Source organism: Euprymna scolopes, chromosome 46 (genome assembly GCF_053919585.1).
Source record: "Euprymna scolopes isolate OS-2025 chromosome 46, ASM5391958v1, whole genome shotgun sequence".
Lineage (NCBI taxonomy): Eukaryota > Metazoa > Mollusca > Cephalopoda > Sepiida > Sepiolidae > Euprymna > Euprymna scolopes.
The window spans coordinates 95,475,698-95,481,053 of record NC_136527.1 but is presented as its reverse complement, the minus strand read 5'-3'; positions in this window follow the sequence as shown (position 1 = coordinate 95,481,053).

Here is a 5,356-nt window from a genome sequence, read left to right as displayed (position 1 = left end):
TATAATTACCGTGACAATTGTGCAGTTTATAAACCGTGGTGTTCTTGGATAAAATATTTTTAATTTAAATCTAAATTAACGTCTTTTAATGTAATTTGTTAGATGAAAGTATATGTATAATATTATTTAAGGGCGGTCGATAAACTGTATAATTACCGTGAGAATTGTGCAGTTTATAAACCGTGGTGTTCTTGGATAAAATATTTTTAATTTAAATCTAAATTAACGTCTTTTAATGTAATTTGTTAGATGAAAGTATATGTATAATATTATTTAAGGGCGGTCGATAAACTGTATAATTACCGTGAGAATTGTGCAGTTTATAAACCGTGGTGTTCTTGGATAAAATATTTTTAATTTAAATCTAAATTAACGTCTTTTAATGTAATTTGTTAGATGAAAGTATATGTATAATATTATTTAAGGGCGGTCGATAAACTGTATAATTACCGTGAGAATTGTGCAGTTTATAAACCGTGGTGTTTTTTGATAAAATATTTTTAATTTAAATCTAAATTAACGTCTTTTAATTCAATTTGTTAGATGAAAGTATATATATAATATTATTTAAGGGCGGTCGATAAACTTTAGTATTACCGTGACAATTGTGCAGTTTATAAGTTTATAAACCGTACTGTTCTTGGATAAAATTCTGGATGTGTATTTCCCCTCTAAAGTCCAACCCTATCCTCACCGTGGTAGGGGGGTGTAACGTTGTAGTTTAACAGCTACACGGCTAAATGGGCTCTGGCAAAAAAAAAAAAAAATCCAGAAAATGTCGGCATTAGTTTGTTGCGTCCGTCATCTGGTCGTCTTTTTATACGCTTGCATGTGGCGAGCAAAAAGGCGTGAAGGGGGCAGGCTGAAAGGAGAACAATACCCGAAAGATGTAAACCGAACGAAAGAGAAAAATGGGCCTCCCTCCAAGGCCCTGTGTTCTCCCCAGCCTGCTCCCAGTTTCCCCGACTTTGCATGCAACTGGTTTTGAGCTTTTGGAAAGCTCTTTTCTCAGTGTCGGGGTGTTGACTCCACTTCCAAGTTAACAAATAGCTGCAAGTCTGGGTACGGTCCGATTGGTTCCGAAGCTCTTCCGCTGTGAGGTGCGCTTTCGAATCTCCCGAAGGGGGCTACCCTCTAAGCAGGCGACACGTGCTCGTGTTACTATGTAATGCATGCTTGCCTCGACTCGACTAAGGACGACTAGAGTTCGACTAGATTGTGTGCTCACAAGCCGCTTTAAGGCCGCTTTTATTATTCCTACTGTCTAGGAACTCCGAAACGGTATGGTAGTGCAATTATATATGACCGTCCTCCAATACGAAATGGTAGTGCAATTATATACGACGGTCCTCCGATATGATAGTAGGAATGCCAGTTTTGTGAGCGATCATCGCCGTCTTATGAACACAAACTAGTGGTATCTTTACGAATCCTGTTGGGTAGAGAGAACACCCCTGTTTTCTCCTCCGCCTGTTATTCTGAGTAGAAACCGCTTTTTAGGAGATGTTCGCAGCAAAGCTTGTTTTTATATAGTGCCCCTCCTTTCGGGAGTTCATCACCTCGCTGCCCAGACGAGAGCTTTCCCCAGTGGAACCTCTTTTTTTTTTCTTATTTTTATTTTATTTTCCAGTTTAATGGCGAACGAACAGTCACCAGCAATTGGTCTGCACCGACAGGAAGATGAGTATAGTATCACCCTTTCTTCTTTCTGTTTCGATTTCAGTCTTTGTGATTTGAAAATTTAATTTAACTGTTTCCATTGTTCCAGCTTTCACACAGCAGTAGATTATCAACACTATAAATATCATCTCTTTTTTATAGATTAGAACAAGCAACAAAACCTAGCAGCATCACCGTTCCTGTCTGCCACATGTCTTGTGCAGTTTGAATCAAGTATTTCTTTCTTTGCGTTCAAGCACATCTGGGTACAATCAAACTGTGTATGATGTATGTCTATCTGTTTCTTCCAACATTAGCATCTCAAAGTCTTGGCAGCAATCATTGTCATAGAAGTAGAGTAAGTATTCTTTTTCTTTCCTTCTGTGTGTATATTTTTGTAATTTCAGGTACTCCTCTTGATCATGATGGAATTCTACTATCAGCTATTGTGAGAATTATGTGGATTGGAAAAAACAACTGAATCCAGCAGCATCAGCTATCCTAGCTGCCACATGTTTCCTGTAGTTACAGAAGTCCTCAAGTAAGTGTTTCTTTCTTTGTGTACATGCACATCTGGATCCAATCAAATTCTAAACTATTAGCTTTATTTAAATGAATGCAGTTCTGCTTGTATTTCTTCTCATCAGCTAACTTATGCAACTGCAAAAAAGAAATAGTAGTACATGTGTGTTTGATCATAGCCAGAAAGTTAAATATATCATTTTAAAAAAATCCATTAGTTATGTTGTCTCTCTTTATTATATAAATCAAAAAAAAATTGTTAATAATTAAAAGAAAAAAAATCATCACAGTAAAAATTATATATATGTAACAAAGAACACAAACAAACATGAAATTGCCATGAGTTTCAGCAAGAAGCAGAAAAGAGAAAAAGTGGAGATAACACCTGGGAAGTAACAGGTAAGAATTTTCTTTATTTCTTTTATTTCTTGTCTCGAATAGCACATAGATTTTTTTCATGTATATATTAAAAAAGAAATAACCCAAGTCCAAAAATTGATGGAAAAACTAAGCATTAAAGTTCAATTAAGCATTAAACAAATAACTTCTAATAATTATGTGATCTATATACAAATTGTCTCCCTTGAATATATATATATATATACATATGTATGTATAAATATGTATAAATATATTTATTCAAGGGAGACAATTTATATATTGTCTCCCTTGAATATATATATATAACCAACCCAGAGATGTCTCGTGATGCGGAGTTCGAATCGTTCCACTGGTATTAATCGTGACACCCTGCACTGAAGATTCCCGAAAGGATGAAACACTAGTGTCTGTAGGTATTTAATAATTATTATAGTAAAAAAATAATTATATATATATATATATAAATTGTATCCCTTGAATATATACTAGTATGGGTTCCTGGCGTAGCCCCGGTGTTTGGTGGTGTATGCTAACCCCCCCCCCCACAACCAAAAAAAAAAAAGCAAAAAAACGGTTAATTTTTTTTGATTTGCCCCCTATTATGAACCCTTAAAATTGTTTGTTTTGGGCTCAAATCAAGATATAAAGTTAGATCCATGTCCAAGAAAACTATATCTAAAATTTCAAGTGTTTAGACCCATAATTGTCGGAGGAGTTTTGTAGAGTTCTCAAAGGTCAAATCGTTGAACTTTGACACCTTAATCGACAAATTTCTGTCCAAATACCAATCGCATAGATTTTCCAAAATCTCAGTACCCTGTATATCAAATTTTGAGTCTGTAGACTAAAATTGACAGAGTTATTGCCTAGGGAAATGTACACACACACAGACAGACATTTTCACTTTTATAGATAGAAAGATATATAATGAGAGACAGAAAGATAACTATATACAATTATTAATGAATTAGTAGAGATAGTTGTTAAATTTCTGGGGATATGTATGGCAATTTAGATGACAAGACTTACTGCTAGAGTGCTCAATGCATTAGTAAAGGTTACTGTTTAGACTTAAAATATATATAGAGAAATTCAAATGGCAGGACTTATATGTAGATCGCTCAATACATCAGTAGAGCAAGGTAATAAGTTTAAAAAATGCATACGTCAATTTAGATAACCACACTGTTTTTGGTATTCATGTGTGAATATGACATAATGTAATATAAATTTTAATAATTTTATTCAAAATGTTATGATTCTCAATAAAAAATCCAAAATGTCAATATTGCTCTATGTATGATAAAGCATTGGCATATAATTTTCTTTCAATAATATAAACGTTTGATAATATCAGCTGTTTCTAGTGATGAGCACTTATTTAAAGTGTAATTATTAAGTAAAAATCTAAATAAATGTGTTTATTGCTCTGTCTTACTCATATAACTTTAGTTAAATCTTAATATTTATATCTCTTGTAATAAAATAAACGTTTTATAATATTAGCTCTGTCATGTGTTGAGCACTTACTTCAAGTGTAATTATAAAGTAAAATTCTAAATAAAATGTCTTCATTGCTCTATGTCTTATTAGGCACTCTTATATAACTCTAGTTAAATCTTAATGTTTATTAATCCTTTAATACAATAAACGTTTTATAATATCAGCTCTGTCTAGTGTTGAGCGCTTATTTCAAGTGTAATTATTAAGTAAAAATCTAAATAAAATGTGTTCATTGCTCTATGTCTTATTGAGCACTCTTATATAACTCTAGTTAAATCTTAATATTTATATCTCTTGTAATAAAATAAACGTTTTATAATATCAGCTCTGTCTAGTGTTAAGCAGTTATTTAAAATGTATTTATTAAGTAAAAATCTAAAAAAAATGTCTTTATTGCTCTATGTCTCATTAAGCAGTCTTATATACCTCTGGTTAAATCTTAATGATTATTTATCCTGTAATTAATTAATCGTTTTATAATATCAGCTCTGTCTAGAGTTGAGCACTTATTTTAAAGTGTATTTATTAAGTAAAAATCTGAATAAAATGTCTTTATTGCTCTATGTCTCATTAAGCAGTCTTGTATACCTCTGGTTAAATCTTAATGATTATTTATCCTGTAATTAATTAATCGTTTTATAATATCAGTTCTGTCTAGAGTTTAGCACTTATTTTAAACTGTATTTATTAAGTAAAAATCTAAATAAAATGTCTTTATTGCTCTATGTCTCATTAAGCAGTCTTATATACCTCTGGTTAAATCTTAATGATTATTTATCCTGTAATTAATTAATCGTTTTATAATATCAGTTCTGTCTAGAGTTTAGCACTTATTTTAAACTGTATTTATTAAGTAAAAATCTAAATAAAATGTCTTTATTGCTCTATGTCTCATTGAGCAGTCTTATATACCTCTGGTTAAATCTTAATGATTATTTATCCTGTAATTAATTAATCGTTTTATAATATCAGCTCTGTCTAGAGTTGAGCACTTATTTTAAAGTGTATTTATTAAGTAAAAATCTAAATAAAATGCCTTTATTGCTCTATGTCTCATTAAGCACTCTTATATACCTCTGGTTTAAACTTAATGATTATTAATCCTGTACTTAATTAATCGTTTTATAATATCAGCTCTGTCTAGAGTTGAGCACTTATTTTAAAGTGTAATTATTAAGTAAAAATCTAAATAAAATGTCTTTATTGCTCTATGTCTCATTAAGCAGTCTTATATACCTCTGGTTAAATCTTAATGATTATTTATCCTGTAATTAATTAATCGTTTTATAAT